General features: G+C 41.8%; 1 protein-coding gene across 3 annotated transcripts in view; it reads right to left on the bottom strand.

Moving 5' to 3' along the window:
- SEMA6A (semaphorin 6A) overlaps positions 1 to 20,659 on the bottom strand; it is a 121,621-nt gene extending 100,962 nt beyond the window's left edge. For 2 of the 3 annotated variants that reach the window (XM_015590544.2, XM_015590545.2), the window contains exon 1: positions 19,953 to 20,564. The gene's annotated coding sequence lies outside the window, so the exon portion shown is untranslated. Of the gene's footprint in view, positions 1 to 19,952 lie in introns of all 3 variants that reach the window. The other variant, XM_006913302.2, reaches the window with a different exon arrangement.
- Positions 20,660 to 21,194: the final 535 nt, after the last annotated feature.

Raw genomic sequence — 21,194 nt, forward strand, 5'->3', positions numbered from 1 at the left:
GACATGCTACAACAACATCAATAATCCTACTAAGGAATTAAAATGCCTGGACTGACAACTTAAAGTATCAGGAGCCATCAACTTTCTGACAGCTAGGGGAAAGCTTTAAAAAATACCTGCCTGATGTTTGCCACAAGGACTCTCTTGAGAGTCTTGTCACAGAATCCTCTCTACAGATCCTGACTCAGTTCTCTATGTTAACCTAAAGAAATGGTGACAACAAAAAACGTAGGCATGCCACTACCCACCGAATGTCACTGACACCAGTCAAAGAATACCGATTAACCCAGAGACCACTGCAAGGTGAGCCATGGTCTTTGTTCCTACTCTTTAAAATTTCCCAGAATGTGTAATATAATCATATCTATGGCCTAAGGCTTCCTCTGATGTTCACATTTCTTTTTAAAAAAGGATTTTGTAGCAGACCATCCTTTTTAATATGTTTTAGTTTGCCAAGCTGAAAATTACAAAGCGCCATATTCAGGCAAAATGATAAGAACACATAACTTTACAACAACCACCTTTTTATTCAAGAGGAGCATGTTTCTTTTCTTTTTTTCCAAACCAGGGCACAGACAGGTGCTGTCGTGCATTGTGAGAATGGGATGGTGCATATAAAAGAGCTTTGAAAAGCCTTGCACTAATTACTTGGTCACCCTCTGTGTCAATTTAATGATTTGATACTAAATGAAATCCTCCAAGGGTGGACTGTTAGGGTGATGCTCTTCCACATCCCTCAGCACAGCTGCTAGGAGCCAGTTAGGTAAACGCTTGAGGAGCTGGAGGGTGAGCGGGCCTCTGTCCTGGGGGGGAGCATTAGGCGGCACCCTTTCTACTGAGAGGAGGGCTCACACATGTCAGCCAGCCTTTGAACCTTCTAGTGCAAATTAGGTTCTCTCAAAACCTTCCTAAATTAGTGGGGGACAGTCACTCACACTTACAGAAAATGTTATTAATGGGGCAGTTTTACAAATCCAATAGAAAATTATTTCCTAAAGGGTGCCACATGTTGCCGGATGTGACAAAAATGAAAACATTCTTATTCAACCATTGCCAAAATATACCAGAAAATTAAAAAGTAAAACTTTATGTGGATTGGATGAGAGAAAAATAAGCAACGATGGAGATCCTGCTTCTAGGGGAAAGCATCTCCCTGCACAGACAAAGGTCCTGGAGGAGTTGGCTGTGCCCTAGAGAGCATGCATTCATTCCCAAGGATCCTTATGAGTCACCAAAGGACACTTCTCTCTTTGGAAAATGGGGACAATATTACTAATTTGCAAACTACTTTGAAAACTATACATTAAAAAATTAAGTACATATCGTACATTCAAATAACATTATATATAACTTTGTATCAGGCCTATTTTTTGTGATGATATTGGGAAACTTGAATTAATATGTTCATTTTAAACACAATCACCTAATTTACCTTTAAGCACTTGAAAATCCACCAAGTATAATTTTAGCTGAATTTCTCATAAACCTCAGTGTAATCACTGTAGGGAGACCACCTCTGGACACCCAAGTTTAGTCCCTCAAAGGGATTAAATCTTAAACACACCAATCACGACTGCTTCGGCTGATTACGCTTGGTGTCATTAGTGTCTATTTAATATGGCAGCTGATGCCTTGTGGTCCCTTGCAAATGGGGGAGAGCGGAGCCTTGGAGAGAAGTGAATTATAATTGCCTGCTGCAGGACTGTGTGGCGCTGCCTGTGACAGCGGCAAATGGGGAAAATAGGAAAGCATTAGAGAAGGTCTGTTGTACTGATGAAGTGGAAATCCTAGAACACACTGTGCTATAAAATGAGATTTGGCTCCACAGTGCTGGGAACAAACAATGGTCTCAATAGTACCCAGCATTGGTTGCTGGGCATATTCTAGCTCCTTCAGTTGGAGCTGCCTTTCATTCAGTAGAGCAGGAGCCACACTAGAGAATGGGAAGGCGGGGGTGTATAACTAACTGGTGGAGAGAAATCCCGAGAGTAAGATGTTGGGGACGGGGCGGAAACCAAGGGACTTTTACCCAGGATGATGCCATGATAAGATATCCTCTCTCAATCAACATGAGATATCATCAACCAAGTCTATAATTTTTTTAGATAAATAACTATAGAAATGACTAGTAAAACATGTCTAGCCTTTTCAGTTGGGTTAGAATAATAGAGATCGTGTTTTAGAAAAAGCTGAGTGGAGACGGGTTTTTCTTGGATTTATATTTCTTGGAAAGAGATGGGGAAAAGGAGTCTTTAACGAGTGGGGTTTGGAGCAGGGGCTGCAGAGAGCCCAAAGAGTTAGGGAGGGTTCTATTCTTTGTCCTAATCTACATCCGTGGAAAACAATGAACAGTAACATCAGCAAAAATGTACTAAATCACCTATTTTAAAACTATGTCCTGCCTTAGAAAAACATTATTTGTCAGTCTGTAGATGGGTAACAGATTTTATCAGTAATAAGCCTGGAATTGAGAGTTTGTTCCTAACTGCAAAATTGAGAGAAAAAGAAAGGAGAGACTTTCTACTCGAAAAGTGCCTGAGGCTCGAAAGACAGTTTAACTGTTGAAATCAAAGACAGTTAATTGTAGCCTGTACAAGTAGGAGCAAGTCCACCTAATTATGAATGGGGCATTGTCAAACCAGTTCGCCCCCAAAATACTCCAGGTTTTTTAAAAATTCATTTTAACCAAATTATTTGAACAAAATTACACTGCAAATTATTTGAACAAAATTACACTACACTATTACTGATCAATTACAACCAAAGGTATGAAATGAAGCATACAACATTCTGTTTGAGGGTTCAAATGAAGGTAATATGTTATCATTTGTATAATGTATTCAAAAACTACTGCACAGAAGTCAAATTTGTGGAGAAAAGTTTGCACTTTAAAACTTGCCTTGGTGGGAGGTGGGTAAAGGCCAGACAACCCCCGATTTGCCCACTTTCTTGAAAGGTTTCAGTTGTTAAGCATAGACATACAAGCATACACACAAAACAAATACTAGATTTCCTTTTGAAGGTTTTATGTCAAGGAGCCAGGAACCCAGAATCCAAGTATGGAGAAAGCTCAGTTTCCCAACAAGGCCTCCTCCCTAAGCCGGTGAGGCAGGCTTGTGCTTTGAGGAAGTCATGAGCAGATCCAGCCCATTCTTGCCTTATTTGTTCAAATCATTAGAAGGATGCCAGTTAGCCTGTCTTTTGATGACGGTTTTTGTGTTGTGAGCATCTGTCCACTAGCATCTGGCCAGGGCCCAAGTTCATCTCACAAGGAACAGCAAACAGCTGTCAGATGGTCCTGAGTTGGGCGAATACCAAGTGAACACAATGCTCCCTGCTACTGGGGAGGAGGAGCCCCACTTCCTATGCTCCATCTCCGGATGTATCCAGTCTCTAAGTTCTTACTAGTTAGCACATCCCCTAACTCCTGACCAGCAACTTCCTTATTTTTGTCAATAAGGCTTTGCCCATTGGTGTGAATGCTTGGGATGCGTAAAGCCAGAATTAACTTGTGTTTGCTTGAGAGATGTAATGATCAGTATGGCTCTTGTTTTTCTTCTTTAATCATCTAACTTTTCTGCCTTCTCATTACACCTCAGGAAAGCAGGGCTGTGAAGGCAGGGTCGGAATAGGGATTTACTTTCCAATCCATCCACTTTGCTGTTTAGTGGTTCAACTCTTAAGATTTTGTGAAAAACAAGTGTTTAAAGCCAATGAATCAATTTGATATTTTCAGTTTATTGGTATAAGTAGTTAATCCCACCTATAACTTAAAGTTTTGTTGTATAAAATAAGTTCAATACATTGGTTTTGGGTCAGATCGTAAATTAATAGAGATCCCTGGGACTTCTTTGTTAGTTGAATATCGTGATTCCAAATATAACATTAACTACAATCTAAACACTGCATACAGAAAAGTGAGAAAAATCTCAAGATTATTCCTTCAGAGTTTCCACACCCTCTATTCCCAGAGTGTAGGAAGGCTGCAGTTCAGGGCATAAGGCATCAGCCTGATAAACACAGGCTCCTCACTGAGCACTAGACCCAACAAAGGCAAATTAAAACTGCAGCAAAACCTAGTCATCTCACCTAATAGCTTATTTAATATTTTGGAAATATCCAATAGGCTCTAACATAGCTCAATGCACATAGTAGGTATATACTAAATGTTTCCTAAATAAAATGAAATAATGAATGATTCAGTTATTCTAAACCATGCCCTGACTCACAAAAGAACATAGAGAAAGATGCAGAGACAGAAGCAGACAGAAAGGACTCATCTGGATACTTACCAGCTTGTCTTTTCAGTTTTAACTTATATACCAAGAACCATATAGCTGGTTCATAAAACACTGAATTTAGCCTATTTTATTAGGAGGACTTGATGTCAAATTGCAATAACTGATTTTTACTGAGAGCTTACTATGTATCAAACATTCTGGTACATATGGTCTCATTTAGTCATCAGCATCCCTTTGAGGTAGGCATTATTATTCCCATTTTACAGATGAGGATGACGAGGCACAGAGAGGTTAAGTAACTGTCTCACAGCCAATAGAATAGGAAATTCCAGAGCTCATACTTTCAACTATGGCATCATGTCACCCTTCTGGAAGGACAGAAGTTGACTACCAAGTGTCATTTTGACCCTCGGCTTCATTCTGTATATATCTCATAAACATGGTCTTAGTTCTTCCTGATCTTAGTCTCAAAACTAGGGAAAACATCCTCATCAGTAACCATTTTTATCAAATGCCTATCAGTCACTCTGCTGCTAGAAGCTGGATATGCCTGGAACATTTTAACATTACCTTTGTAAACCACCAAGAATGCCAACATTATACAAGCAAAAAACAGCTACTGCATCTGAAATTTACACTCCACTTATTGAAAACTATAGAGTATGCTTACTCTTCATCCAAAAAAAAGCAGAGTTGGCACTACTGTCAGAAAGTACAAAATGCCACAGTTTGGGCTACAATGCGTGCTTCTCTTTTTAACATCTTCAGAAAATAATCTACGAAGTGCTGAAATTTACTCTTTGAGGTTTACAATTGGACAGTGTATTGAAGTTTGAGAATGCTTCTCTGCGGGCTAATTATGCGGTAAACTTTTAGGCTTCCTGGTTAGACATCTCCTACCTGATGGTGGTTGAAATATTTTTCTTGATACTTGTAATTTTTATTTAAATTTATTAAAGAAGTTCTTTTAGACTGATTTAGACAGCTTATTTTATCATATATTGCTCTTTTGCACACACACAAAAGAAAATATAAGTGAAATTAATTGGATAACGTAGTCCTAAAACTTCTTGCTTGATATCAGTTTGACTTTGTATTTGGAGTTTGACTTTAGTTAGCAGTCATCAGCTGGTCCTTGAATAACATCATTTCATTATAATGTTGATAAGATGCTTAGTAACTTAATACCAATTAGCCTATGGTTTTGTTACTCATGGTACTCTTCCTGTTGTTTCTCTTGAAGTCAAAGAGCCTATCTGTGAAATTAAGTGAGGCGTTACTGTACTGTCCTCTGTGCCATCAGAGCTTTGGCGATGGGTACATTTAAATTTGTTCACAACCCTTGGGACCATGTATTATAAACTTAACACTGTATTTAGAGACAGGGTCTAGCTGGACAGGGTTAGCTGCTGACTAGATGGTAAGATTCTCCAGATGTTTTTTCACATTTCTTGGGATCTAAACAAAAGTGGTTGTGTTGAGATTAAGTAACACTAGAGGGCAGCCTACAAGTTAGAAACAAATGACACTACACCTGTACAATAATTTGACATATCACAATAGATAAGTAATCTATTGTTCAGTTTATCATCATTATAACACCAACTCAAATATGGTGTCCTAACATAAAAAAAGGAAATTATTCCTTAGTATGTAATTTTAAGGTGCCTTTAAAAACATCAAAGCAAACAATTTCATAAAGGTGTTCTCCCTTTAGAAACTCAATTTGTTAAAGCTCTCTGAAGATACTTGTTTTTAATCCTGCTTTGTTTTACTTCTGTTATTCAACCTATTTTTAAAACATAAAATAAAGCTTTTATTTTTACAGAATAAAACTTTTCTGTTATAAATTTTATTTAGAAACTCCTGAAAGAAAAATTCAAAGTGAAGACATTGTTTTTCTAGGATTCTTTTTTTATAATATAAATATTAGTTATATTCAATAATTAAAAGCATTGAAGGATTCTATTGGACAGCTATACTATATCAACATTTATTTAGAGGTTGGAACCATAAAATAAAATCTATGATATGTCAATCACCTTTGTAATGAAAATTGATTTCTTCCTAAATATTATTAAACATATTTTTCCTTTTACTATATAAACAATGTTTAATTTTAGCACAATGTAGCAAAAAAGGCCTAGCTATCTGTTAACACTGTCCTATTAAATAAACAACACAATTTAGGTGTTATTTTCTGTTTTGTGAATTACGTCATCTATAACATTTCAGTTTCACAAGGCAACTTGAGATAAACACTTACATAAATATGCCCAACAGTGGATCGGGGAGGGGGAAGGAAGGGACAAACACATGTATATCTAATTTGCTAATTCAAAATCTTGCATAAAGTAAAATTGTTCCGAATGAAAAAAATAGGAAACAGGTGGCTCGATACATGCCCTGATTCTCACATGAGTGAATCTCCAGCACTTGCTCCTCCTGCACTTCTGTAACCAGTTTTTATAGATGTGCTGGATGGTGCCTCAGTCTTCCTCGTATTATCCACATCATATTATGGTATTAACCTCTCTGATGTTGGCAAAAGTGGTCCCAGCTGCCAGACCAAATGTGACACTTTAAACACTCTTAATTTTAAAATCTTTTAGCACTCATTTTCCAGAGCTGGGTGTGAGCACAATGGGACTAGGTCCAAGGCTTTGGTGTTTGGCATATTATATGTCATTTAAATAAGGTTTGTGATAGCTGTTAAATATCAACTATTTTGTCTATAAACCTGGGTTCCCGTCTTGGCCAATGCCCCAACTATTCACTTAATTCCCCAGATGTGACATCTTGGAACCATTTTTTACTACTACTACTATTTTTTTACTTCTATTACTCCCTTACCCGACACATCTAGCTAGTCCCTAAGTCTTGACAGCTAAACCTTGCAAACACACCCAGACTGTTTCCTTTTATCCACTCACAGTGCTAGCAGATCTGTATTTCTAAAACACACAGCTAATGATGTCATCTTGCTTAAAAGCTTTAGCCACCTGCACCTCCAAGTCACATCTCTAGGGCAGGGCAGAGCCCTCCACAGGCTGAGCCCTGCACAACCCCCCTTTCTGTCCTCAGGGCTTCCATATCACATTACCAGTCCCTGGGAAGACCCCCCCGCTGCACTAGGGCCAAGTCCTCCATTTTCCTTCCTCTGGGTTTGCTCATGCCTTTCCCTTCGCCCCACTGCTCTTCCTCCCTTGGCCTCCCACCTACTGAAATCTCACTCAGCTTTCGATAACTCAAATGCTTCCTCTTTCACAAAGGCCTGCCTGACCTCCCAGCTGGACAGAGCTGCTGCTCCTTCCTGTCCTTCTTAGCACCTTCGCTACTCTGCTTTTGGGATGGACAATAGTCAGATCTTACACAATAGTGATTTTTCATATCTCCACTCTCCTCACTAGAATTGAGCCCAACCTCTGGCCTATAGTGGATACAAAATTAAATTAATAAATCCTGAACTAGGTCATTCATTATTGTTTCTTCAGTATCTACAACTTGCCTAGAGGAGATGCTAAATATGTACCTGTTAAGTTAAACTGAACTGCTGCTTTCACTAGCCCCAGTAGCATGGGCCGGATTAAAATGACTTTGTCAGAGGGAAGACCCACTTATATTGTGCCATACGGTCCACTTTATTCCTTGCTAAAAACATGTTTCTGTTTCACATGTACAAGCTGCAAGCTCTGTTCCTGTCAGAGTATCTGGCTCACCATTCAATCCCTCTAGTTCTACCCTGAACTAGGGTCAAAGTTTCCACTGTTTATTTTTATTCCTACCATAAAACAAGACTAGAATCCCAAATAAATACAGCCTTCATTTTTCATTGTTCATTTGACAGACTAACCCTAAGAGCCTTTGGAGACAATGTCTGGAAATGGCACTCCACTGAGAAGCAGGAATTGAAGTCTCAATTGCACTGAAGCCTCAGGTAGCATCCTTGGAAAGCTACTTCTTAACTTGTTCTGTGTCAGTATTCAAACTGCATAATGGGCACAATATGAGAACATCTATGGTTGAAAGACTGTAATCTTTTTTTTTTTTTAAGTATTGAGTAAACAGTGAAATAACATGCAGAAGCACAAAACTCAGATTCAGAAGGTTGGGGACCTTGTCCCAAGCCCTTCCCTTACCAGAGGTATACTCTTAGGCAAATTATTTGACCTCTCTGAACCTTAGTTATCTCATCTTTAAATTGGGGATAATACCTGGCCCTGCCCAACCCAGGTTGCAATGATAGTAAATGAGGCAATGTTTATAAATTCACTTTGAAAACTATAAGCATTTTGTAAGTGAGGTCTTTATTATTAATAATAACTATAAATACTGTTGATGTCGAGTATCATCAGTAAGACTGATTTCTAAATGTGATGTGGGACTCAGCAAGACTCCTTCCCAGGTGGAACAGTCCTGTGCTGGCACCTCACTGCTGGAAGCCAGTCCGTCCACTCCCAGCAAGGTGCCATCCCAGGAAGGTATGCCTGCACTTTAAACACAGGCAATGAGAAACAATGAGATATACAAATGAATTATGATTACTTTTAATAGAACAAGCCCTCCAGTTAAGACTAGGTATGGTTGACAATAAGCAAGAAAGGAGATTGTCCTAGTCTTACATTTAAAACCTTTTCAAGTTCTGCTCAGAATAATTTGCATTTCAATAACAATGTGATAATGTCAAGCTATTCACAACATTTCAAAGCCTTCTCTCGAACACCTGGCATGTTGTAGGATCTGCTGGGGAACTGGATGTGGCTGTTTTCTAACAGCACAGGCAATTATGTTGTCCTTTTCATTCTTGGGAACGGATGTGTTTGGGCAATATTAAAAGATCTTGCGTTCTGGACATGACAAAATATGAAAACGAAAGCTCCACCCTCCAAGATATCCCATGAGAATTAATTAATCAGCATATTCAACATGTTTAACTTCCTCTCATCACAAATGAGAGGAAACACCTTGTAGATAAAAGTTGGCTTTTTAATAGAAAACTTTTCCCTGTACTCTGAACATCCCTTTAAAAGAGAAAAGTATCCAAAAGGTGTTTGTTACCCTTTCTCTGGGCTACATATGAAACTGTCTACTTTTGACACCAGTAGCATCTCCTCCTGGTTGGGCAAACATGGGATCTTGCCACCGGGTTGACTTTATTTCTATTAAAAGTAAAACCATATTGCGTACAGTGAGACAACCATCTTGAAAATTATTTTAAATAATCACTGCCCTAGAACACAGTACAGCAAATTACAAATCAATTTAATTTAGGTAATTTCTCATTAAGATGCTTATAAATCAGCTTAATTGTAAAAGCAAAGCAATGAAAATTCATAAACACAAATTATGCTAAACTATTATGCTATTAGAGTTTCATATAAGCTACAAAGTGATTAGTCACACAGAAATTTAATTCATAAGTTGACATTAATATATCTAGCTTTTATTAGACCCTCTAGTTAAAACTTGAATATAAATAGTACATTAACAAATAATTCAGCTTCTTGAGATCTGTTCTAAAACTCATGACACAGGAATGAAAAGCACTGTTGATAAAAATTAAGGCCTATTTTTCTCAAATGCCTACAATATTCCCTGGTCATTATTTTTTACACTTGGTAAAAGTATTTTTGGGCAAAGGAAATACCACTTGGTCTACCGCCCCCAGTATGTGGTAGCTTTCATCGGAAAGAACTTGCCAATCTTTGGAAGGAATAGCCTTGGGTCCAGCAAGGAGCCAGTAAATATCAGCCATCTGGATAAGTAAATCACTTTAAAATTAAAATGGTTCAACTACAGACTCAAAGAACTCCGCATCACTTAAAAATTTCAGTTGTCTTCCAGGCGATATCGCATTCTTCACAGGACCATTCTGCAAGTGATACAGAATCACATTTTTCATACAGTAGGAACCTAAGTGTGGTGTTCATGGCAGGATAATGGAAGCACTGCCGTCTGAAACATTCCACCAAAATACATTTTGTGCCTTGGAGGCACAAAAGAAAATCTGTAATCAGAAATCATTAATTACGGTTAATTAAAGTCCACACTGTATTTGTCTGACATCCACACAAAAGTACTGCTTACTTTTCTTAAGGCTTCATGTGCAATATCGTGTCTTGACCAGATACCCAAGAGTGATCATGATCTTGTTACAGTACAGGACACCAAACTGAATTCACACAAACTCTTCTTCCAATAAAAAAAAGTTTCTGATTTTAAATATTAGTACTCCCACTGTCTTCCCCCACTCTGTGCCTCCCCTCTTTTTTTAAACGACTAACTTATGAGAATACTGTAAAACTTATAGGACCTATTTTCTTACCCTGCCTAATAATCAGGAGTCCGTAATAGCGAATTCACAAATGTATGTTTTCTTTGCTTCACGGAGATATTTGAGGGGGAAGGAGTAGGGCTGGGGGGATAATTACAGCCTATGGGTAAGCCAGACCACATGATCAAAAACTGCTGTGACACTTAAAAGTGTTTCTCCACAAGGAATTCCGGTGCCCAGAAGCCTGGTGAAGCCAGTAGCAATTAAGGCCATGTTATCCTTTTAATTTACTTCAAATTATTGGCCTCTAAAATCAATCATTTAGTGTGGCTGCGTAAGGGAGGGGTCAAAATAATAGGCACGTGTATTAAAAATGCTTGTTGATCTTACGCAAAAATTTTGGCAGGCTGGATGTAGGAAAATTTAAAACGGCTTCTTTGAAGCTCACCCAGAAATAAAAACTAGTCATTTTCTAGTAAAAAAAAAAATAAATAAAGTGACTAATTTTCTATGTTAGGCCCATTTGTAATGAATTCAAGGTTTTCTTCTTCTGAATCTGCCTGGATTTTCATTTGCTGCCTTGCATGTCCTGAATACAGTACTGTTTGCTTGAAGTGTGAGATTGTTTTATTTTATGTTTTAATCTACAAAGGAATTAAATGGCTTGGCTTAGACTGGTAGGAGTCCTTGAAAGTCCACTTGAGAAATGGGAACGAAAACATTAAATGTACCAGTAGTATCTGTTACACAAGGCCAAATTCACCTAACAAAGGAAAGCTGTGTTCTACATCACACATGAAGTACATAAGTTACTAAGTGTGTCTATCTCCCTCCTGCAGCAATTTACTCCTCCAAACCTTTTCTTGACTAGGTCACACAATATATACACAACTAGAGAGCTTTTCCTAATCAGCCCTGAAGTCACAAGCCTAAAAACAAAACAGCAAAATATTGCAATTACAGAAAGGAAAAAACACTCATATAATCAAGAGCTGATAAAACAGCAGACCTATGGGACAGTGTTGCAAAATAAAGTAAAATGGTCTCTAGCTCCTCAGCAATGTGTGTCAAACCTAAAGAAATAAGGTGAAACCTGAAGTAAAGCACTAAATGTTTACATTGCCATACCCAAGCACAGCATACAACACTTCTGAGGTCATTTTATTTATTTAGCAATCTGCAGAGCCAAAACCAAATTATGAAACTGAAATTTTGAGCAGTCATGAATGCCCTCATTTACCTCCACATTTATGAATAGCCTTAACGAAGAGTTCACACCCTTGTGCTTTCTTGTTGAAAGATGAAAGTGACATCAGCCTCTGGACTGTAATTTCTTACCAGCAAGACTAAGCAGAGGCAAATCCTGGAGTAAATATCAGCTGGCTGCGCACATAACAAGGTCCAGAGAGACACTCTCAGAAGTTGCCTCTTTTAATCCAGCACTGAATTAGATGAGAAGTGGTTTTCAGTTCTTTCAGAGCACCACAACTGCCAAAATAACTGCCGGTCTTGCAAGCCCTAGTATGTTTCGAACCTTTCCCAAGACACCCCAACACTATCTGAGGCACTGAAACTATGGCAACCGAATAAGAAAGCAGCCTCCATGATTAATAGATGAAGATCCCAGCGACAGTGTCTAGCTAGGGCCATCATTCATGATGTGAGAAGAATTAGCACAAAATCCATCTCAAAAACCATTAACAAGTATACTTATAAAAATCCACCCAACTGCCATTCTGCTACATATACTCCAGATTAGAATGCTATAAACAATTTGGTTTCTATTTATCACTCACTATGCAGAAATGAGAATGTTCTTAGTAACTCAGATGCTCTCATTTTTAGAATAAGGAAAGGCTTAATAGAACAGCTTTTTACCTGGGTATTTGAAGCCCGAGAATAAATGCGTTCAAACACCAAAATATGTGAATGAAATCATGTGACTCTCCAGAGTAAAGAAGGAGAGACAGTTGTTGGATCGTCTTGAGTGTTTTTTTGTGGAATGCAATTTTTCATAAAGCATTCCATTTTCAGGAAAGGAACATTTCCATTCACCAGCTCAATCAGTATTCTCTCAGTTTCCTCATTCAAGGACAGTCGGAATCTGGGGGTGGGGCAAGGGAAGTGCTGGAGTTGCTGCAATATTAATGAAAAGATTGAATACTTTCCTTAAAAAAGATTCAAGGATAAGAAAAAGTAAAGAAGAATGGATCCATCACAGAAAGCTCATGTATAAAAGTCTCATATAACATTAAACCATAATTAATATATTCTTTATTTCTTTCCAGTCCCCCAAATGTTTATTTTCCAATGGCATGTTTTCATTGTGTTCCGTGCCAGCTCCTGTTCTATAAATGCTTCAAATCAAATCATGGTCATAGGCTTGGTCTTAAACATATGGGAGGGCAGAAGGGATGAGAGAGGGGTAAATGGCATCAATTTTTGAGGTTCTTCTGCTAAATTTTTTTAATTGGCATAGATTCTTTGAATTAAATTTTCTACAGATTGCAATTATAGGTTAGTGGGAAACCACTAGAAAGTGCTGAGTCATATTAAATGAAAGCCTCAGGTCTACAGGCTGTTTATGGAAGTGTCTATTACTAACATACTTTCAAAGCAACATCCATGTTCTGGGTGTGATATATCAACTTCAGAAGTTAGGAAAAGAATCATGACTCTTCTCCCCATGCAAATGACTCTCTCACATGCTACTCAGCTTAAAATCTCTGATGCTGTAGCCAGTTGAGGGGTGTGAACGTTCATTTCTAGTCCAGAGGTTGTTTCCTTTGCATGGTCTCTTTATGTTACAAGTTTGCGGCCACTTCCTTTTGTATTCTCCCACCAGGGCACTCTCCATGACTACTGTCACCCAAATAAAAATAATACCTTATATTTAAGGAATGTATATCGTATGCCAGGCATTGCACTACAAATTTTTACAGATTTTATCATATTTACTCTTCTCAACAACCATAAGATTATCATCATACTAGCATTTTACAAATGGAAACTGGGGCAGAGAAGTTAACTAACTGGCTCAAAGTTACACTATTTATTAATGGCAAAAATGGATTGCAAATCCAAGTGTGCTGTGCCTGCCTAAGAAATTTGACCTCTGCTTTGCCTCCACAGGTGTCTTCTACCTTCCTCTTGACAGTCCCTCCACATTTACAAACTTAATGAATCTGCCCTTGTTACAGCAAAAATCAAAACTTCTACTGCTACTACTAGTTCACCCTAACATATCTGTTCCACATTAATGCATACATTGACATAAACTAGGTTAGAACTTACCTGAGCAAAAGCAATGCCCTTACTTTGTTTATAATGTGTGCCAGAGTGCCGCTCCAATGACCTCGCCTGATTTAATGGTCACATTGAAAGCAATCTTTACGTGAAGTAGTTGGCATTCTGATTAATAGGGCTGCTGTCCATGCTCTACGTAGATTGTACATTTTCAAGGAATTTGGCAATCTTATTTAACTTCACAATGTGGTTTATACTAAAATGACATCAACAGAGTGTAATCTTATTTTTTTTCTGATTTAGATGACCAGGAAGTAGGATCTCTGCTAGGCCTGGGGTCTGGGGAGGGGAGGGAGAACTTCAAATTTCCAGAGTGCATTTCATATTTTACCAAATACATTCAGTTCTTGATTTCGTGTTATTGTCTTGGCAGTCCTACAAGGTAGGAAGCATAGGTTTACTATTCACAATTTTTATTTATGATAATGCAGCTTTAAAGAAGTTAAGTGGTTCGTCCGAGATGGTAAGAGTGAGAAGCACAGGCCCTCCGACTACAAGTACAGGCTCTTCAACAATAGTTACCATAGTACTGGTATGGGGCAGAACTGTGGGTTAACAGGAATACTATTTTCTCCTGGTAGAAGGCTGAATTTTAAAAACTACTATTAGTAAACTCCAAAAAGAGAAGGTTCTGTGGCCACAGTTTAGAATGCAGAACAAATGAGGCCAGGGTCGAAAGCTCAATTTCCGAAAGTGCTGGCTGTCTTCTTAACTCAGTTTCTTGGCAAGTTGATTTTACCTAACTCAGATTCCCTCTAGCTTCAGACAAGTGTCCCCCAGATGTGTACTCTCGGCCACAGAAGGGGACTGGGTGAGAGTATGGGAATGAGCGGGCTCCAATCCATCATCAAGACTGGGAAAACAACCCACTGTGAATGTTCCACTAATGGTGCATGAGACATACCACCTATGTACTCAGAAGACAGTGTTACACACACGCTCAGGCAGAGAAATATCTCACTCGATGGAAACATGACATACTGAAAAACAAGAGCGTACAAAAGAGATAAAATAAAGACTAGTTGTTTGCAAGAAGATTCTCTGTTCTTTCATTCATTCAACAAATTCTCATTATGGAAGCCTAGAATATGCCAGGCACAGGTTTAGGTGCTAGAGCTACAGTAGTGAATGAAACAAAAATGTCTATCCTCAGGACATTATGTTCTAGTGGAAGGCAAAGTAAACGAGGACAACATATAGTTTGGCAGGCTCTGAAAAGTACTAAGAAAAAAAATGAAGCAGGCTAGGGTGGCTAGGAAGTGTTGGGGAAAGGGGTGACATAAATAAGGTGATCAGAAAAGGCTTCACTGAAAGACTTTTGAGCAGAGACCTAAAGGACTGTGAGGAGCAAATCATGCAGCCAGCTGGAGGAAGAAACTCAAGCCATGAAAAAAAAGTGCAAGGAACCTCGGAGAGCTCACTTAGCTTTTAAAAATACTCGCTTTTGGCTGTGGTGTTGATAAAAGACTGTAGGGGGCCAAGAGCAAAGCAGGGAGACTTGCTGGGAGTCTGGTGCAATAACCAGCAGGAGGGGACAGTGACTTGGCCAAAGTGAGGTCACAGAGGTGGAAAACCTGAAGGAAGTCTGCATGCATTCTGAGGCCAACGGCATTGTAGCTGGAATGGACGTGGATAGGAGAAAGAGAAGAGCAACTCAGAGGAAGGAATTGCCATTTACCAAGGTGGAGGAGATTATAAGAAAAGCATATTTGGGGGAGAAAGATCTAGAATTAGGTGTTTCAAACATGTTGAGTTTGAGATGGCTATCAGATCCAAGAGGAGCTACCTACCCCGTTGGTATTGACTATTTGAGAAATCCAGGAGAGGTCTGGGCTCAAGAGGTTATTTGAGAAACATCTGAGTACTGAATGTTTTATATGACACTCTCCATTAGAGTAATTAGGATTATTCTAATAAAAAGTTTTGCAAGAACTCATCTGCTTCACAAAGCAAGATACTCTAGTGCACATACTATACTGTCATAGTCCTGTGCTATGTAGTCCTGTGCTAAGAAGTATCCTGAACTTCCTTCTCCCCTTGAGGTTTGTGTGGTATGATATCTTATTTGCCCATTTCGAAGGGATTAAATGCCTCCCTCCCTTCCCTACCTTACCATATCCCCAAGAGGCAACCATGTGGTTGCCAGCAGAAAATAGCTCACTTGCTCTTGCAGCACACTTTAAGGCAGATGAGAAAAGCCTTCACTCTGGAATAGAAATATCTCAGAGACAACTTGGCTCCAGGGCACCCCAAGAGAGTGAGGAGCACTGATGTGGGAGGGCACAGCAGAATGCTTCCAGGCTTCGTCCTTCCCCTGAAAGTGTGAACAACCAGGGAACACCCTCTCTGGGAGTTGGACAATAAATTGTCTAACCCTAAAGATGGGGGCGGTGGGTGGAGTGTAGAGATATACACACAGGCTTTTCTAGGCTTTACATTGCCGTAAATGGCAGATGCCTAATTAAAGCATTTACAATTAGTTTGGCTTGTTCTGTGATTCCTTTCTGCAAGCAAAAAAGATGGGAGAATATATTAGCTCTTGGCCATCTAGTTCTGAAGAAACTTTTTTCTCTCACCATCACTCTTATCCTGCTTGGAAAGTATCTTGTTCAAAACCGTATTTTTCCTTCCATTTCATATGAGGTGGGATTACTTCTTTGTTTTTAAAGCATTTATTTTGAATTATGAAAATTCTTAATTGGATGTCTTATTTTTATTCAATGAAGATAAGTCTTCCTAATTCTTGGGATCCTTCTGATTCAACACAGTTGGCAATGTTATTCACCTACTCAAAATGCAAAAGCTATATTTTTTAACAACAGGAAAAGCATTCATGAGGCTTTGAAGGAACTTGAGGGGTTCATATTTGTGTTTCTGTGTGTGTAAATGAAGAGTTGCACTTACGCTACTTTATAATAACCACTTCCTTGAAGACAGATTTTTTTTCACTTTAGGGAAAAAAGGTCCATTCTAAGTAGAGAAATGTGAACCACGTGTGACTATTTCTTTCATTCATTTATTTATTCAACATTTAGTTGAGTTTCTATGCTGGCTCTTATAGATTTTTAACTCAGTTAAACTTAAATGTTTTATCCAATAAGTATATCCTGCAGATGGCTCCTGAGATAATGATTTGGGGTGTCTGCTGAACATTTACACATGTGGATTATATGCATTATTGAGAATGTAGCTCATCTCTACAGGGTGATAACTGCAAAACATAACACTTTGGAAAAATTGTCACCATACAAACATTGTAAATAAGAAACATGAACTGGAAAGCTTCCTTATATCAAGCTGAAAAAAAGACATAACACAAAAATTAGGTTTTAAAACTGATGTTCAATCTTTTCTGCTTTCAGATTGGCTTGCAAAGTGCCTCATTCAAGAATGTCCTAAAACCAGAATAATAATAGAGTGGAGGTTACTCAAGATTCAAATAAAAGTTACCATATAAATAAGCACGGGTAAACCAAATTCAAAGTTACCATATAAATAAGCATGGGTAAACCAAATGCAATTATTTTTTAACAGATAGTTTAGGTTAATAGGTGGAGACACGGTTCTGCCACTGTATTTAAGGTTAGTTAATAATTAACTTTGGTGCCTGAAGTAGTTTAATCAAAGCTTACTGTAAATCATAAAACTGCTCCACGCAGACTAAACAAGGTATTAAAAACCCATTCAAAATTCTTGCGAATCTTGACCACTGGTAGCCATTTGGTAAGGTGTAAAAAAGTTAAGATATTTTTATTCAGAAATTGAGCACAGGCATCTTTGGAGAGAAAAAAAAAAGAAAAATCTAAATAAAGGATTCATCCAGAACCAACAATCTTTCCCTTGCCGTCAGTGGCAGACTGTGGACTTGATGGCCAAGATGTTATGTTGGAAGGAAAACGAACAATTATCAGGGTTAGAGAAAGGCAAGGCAAAGGCACTCAACCTTCCTACTCGGAAAAGACTTTAAAAACCAGCGCTGGGGGGCATTAAATAGCTTTCCTGAAACCTGCTGGCAGGACACTGCAACTGGGTTAAACATCTTTTCCGATTTGAGGCAAAGTTGTGCATACAAGTGTGAAAAAACGTGTGTCGTGCGCGTCTGTGTTTTTAAACCTTTCACGGATCACGTTCAGTAGCAACTTGATTTCTATCCAGCAAAAGCAGAGAGCGTTCCCACCGTGGCTGTGTCGGACCACCGCATCCCTAAAGCAGCCGCCTTCCTCCCAAGGACCTACGCCCAAGGGCTGGTGGGGCTGCCCACTGCAACACAGACCGAAAGCTGCCTCTTGAAGTACTTGCCTTGGCTGTGAAGACAGAGGTTCCGACCCTGTTCTACGCACACCAGGCAACCTGCTCTGCTCCTCCCTAGACACCCGCCGGCTGGAAAACTGCGCGCAGGGCGCAGGAGGCTGAGGATGCTGCACTTAGAGCTGGTATATTTGCAAGGCAGCGAGCCCCGGCCGGTGCTCATATGCACTCGCGCGCCAGCCGCTGGCTACAGTGGCCCTGTCAGCATCCTGGGTCCTGATCCTGAACTTCCCCTTCCACACCTCCACATTCACCCCACCCCCGCACCCCGGGTTCCTTGACTGCTTAAGAGACTGGTCCAGCAAGTGCAGCGCCTCGACCCCAGCCAAGAGGACGGTGGGTTAGGGGGCGCGAATGTCCGATGGGCTCTCACCTAACTCCTTGCCGCACTCTGGGTGGTCCAACCACTTCCCCCGAGGTTCGGTTTCCCGCGGGCTGCACATACTGAGCCCCAATCTTGTGGTGCCCGCCGCCTCTGGCTTTCAGAGAAACTTTCCAGAAGCGCCTGGTCGAGTGACCCGTGCAGGAAAAGAAGGAGGTGCTGGGCGGAGGGGCGGAGAGGGAGCGGGAAAGACAGCGGAGTCCTGTTTCCTTTCCCGGCACCCAAATGCTCCCTGGCTTCCCCTGTATTGCTTGTGTCGTGGGAAGAGGGAGCGGACCTCAGGATCCTGTTTTGTACAGTGTACCACAGTAGAGGACTGAAAAAAAGTGGAGAATTTGGAGAAGAGGTACTTCCCACCCCAACATGGTCATGCAGGGTCGGTGGGTGGGCATTGTCGGGCTGCTCCCGAGCGCCCCACTGCCCACAAGGCAGCACTCTAGGACGCAACGAGTAGTTCGGACATCCAGAACCTGGGGCCGGGGCAGAGCCCTTGTCTGGGTAGCAAGCACTGGGCCATCTCTTGCCAATTCTTCTCCACCCTTACGCCTCGCAGGAACCTCCTTTCCGAGAGGGGCCTTGCAGATTCTGGAGGAGGTCGCAGCGGGCGCAAGCCCAGAGTGGCGGGCACTGTGCTTACGGGGGACGCAGCTGCGACGGATGCTGTCCTCGCCGCCCAGGAGGGAGCTGAGGCAAGGGACAGGACCCAGGATGAGGGTCCCGCGCCACACGAGGAGTAGACGGCTCTTGGGCACTCATTCGAGCAGACAAAGCCCGGAACCTCTGGTGCCAGTGGCCGCAGGAACAGGGATGTCACCAAGTGGCAGGGCGCGCGGGTGCCAGGGCCATTACAAGTTTCCCTTACTCCACAAAGCCCAGCCCAGACCCCGCGCGGACAACAAAAGACTCTCTTCGCTTCCCCACCGTCTCTGCCGTACCTCTTCTTTTCCCACCCCAGAACCAAAACCTGGTGCTGGCCGAAAACAGCGCTCTTCTACCCAACCTCTTCCAGTCCTCGAGGGCTGAACCTCTTTCCCAGCTTTCGCATCAGGACAGGGCACTCCCGAAAATCCCACCCTCTCAGGGCCTCTCTGCTCCTTGCTAGCCCGAAAGTGAGGAGGGTCCTGCACACATATGCCCGGGCCAGGCAGCCATCCGCGCGGTCGCGGTCACGGTCCCGGGCGGCGCCGGGAGTGTGCGGGGCGCGAGTGGGGAAGCCCGCAACACAGAGCCCAGCGGTCTCTGGGGCTTAGGGCGGAGAGGAGCAGCGGGCTGGGCACAGGACTGCTCCCCCAGGGCCAGGCAACGCTCGAGAGACAGAGACGAGACAAAATAAAACGCAGGCACCACAAAGCCGCCAGCGCATGCCGGCCGCGGCCCCAGGACCCGCAGGCTGTAGCCGAGCCTTCCAGAGGTGGAGCGCGTCGGGGCGCCCCAGCCGTACCTTTTCGGTGCATCGACGGGTAGGCGGCCGGTGCTCGGAGCGGGCTGGTACAGCGTGTATCCCATTTAGTAATCCATTATCCAGGGGATCTCTCCGGGCCGCGAGCTGCGCTCTCCTTCGCACGCCTTTGTCATTCCTACATGTGTGCTGGTCTCTTTGGGGATAACAGCCGCGACGACTACTTTCTGGGATGAAAACGCTCTGTATTCATTTCCAATGACAGGCGGAGTAAGGGAAAGGAAAAAAGAAAAGAAAAACCAACAAGGAAGGAGTAAATGTTCAAGAAACTCTTCTCCAAATCCAAATTCCACTTGGATTCCACTCCGGCGAGTCCTTTCGGTGGTGTCTGCGCCGATTAACAAGTCATTTCGGGCTGGGGGGCGAAGGAGGGCTGGGCAGGGGTACACCCTCTAACCCCGCTCGGCGACCGGGAGCGCTGTGCTGCGGGTGTGATGATGCTGGCCTCTGCCGCCGCTCCTAAGCAGGCATCGCGGGCTGTCCGCCCCGGAGAGAAGCGCCGCTGCTGCGTCCCAAGCGCCTGGGCAGCCGAGTGCTCGGGGAGCGGAGTTAGCTGCAGCCTCACCCCGAGCCGCACACAACTCCTCTGTCACCGGAGAGGCCGCGGCTCGCGGGCGGAGCCAAGTCCCGGACTGGATTACGCAGAGCGGACTCTCCTCTTGCAACCCCGCCTCCTTTGGCTGGCGTCTTCTCCGACCCAAAGGAAAGCTGTGGTGTTTGTGTGTGAATGAGAGTGAACAAGGCGGAGAGACAGATTATCTACGCGGTGTGGCGGCAGGTGGAGCCTTGGACCCAATGGCGGGCGAAGGTTCCTTCCACCGCGACACCCCGCCCCCGCCGCGCGCTGGGTGGAGGTCTCCGCGGGGGTGACTCTGGCAGGAGCCCAGCAAGAGCCTTCCTTACCCCTGCATCTGCTCTAGCAAGGGGCAGTGGGGCGGGGGGAGGAATCCCGGACAGAATTGCTGAGTTCTGCCAAATCAGAAAAAATATATATATATAAAAATAGACGTAGTGCAGGAGCGAGTTACAAGAAAGGATTTGTTCATCGATTTTCTTAAATGGAAAAGTTTTAAAGCATGAGGGTAAGTGAACGGCGAGTCTTTCTAATTCTGATTACTGTATCGAGGTAGCTTCCAGAAGTGATGGACGCTCTACGCACTCAGATGAATTTGATAGAAGCCTGTACGGTTAAAAATATACTTCGAAGATATGAAGACAGCTATT

This window comes from Pteropus alecto, unplaced genomic scaffold (assembly GCF_000325575.1).
Source record: "Pteropus alecto unplaced genomic scaffold, ASM32557v1 scaffold20, whole genome shotgun sequence".
Taxonomy (NCBI): Eukaryota; Metazoa; Chordata; class Mammalia; order Chiroptera; family Pteropodidae; genus Pteropus; species Pteropus alecto.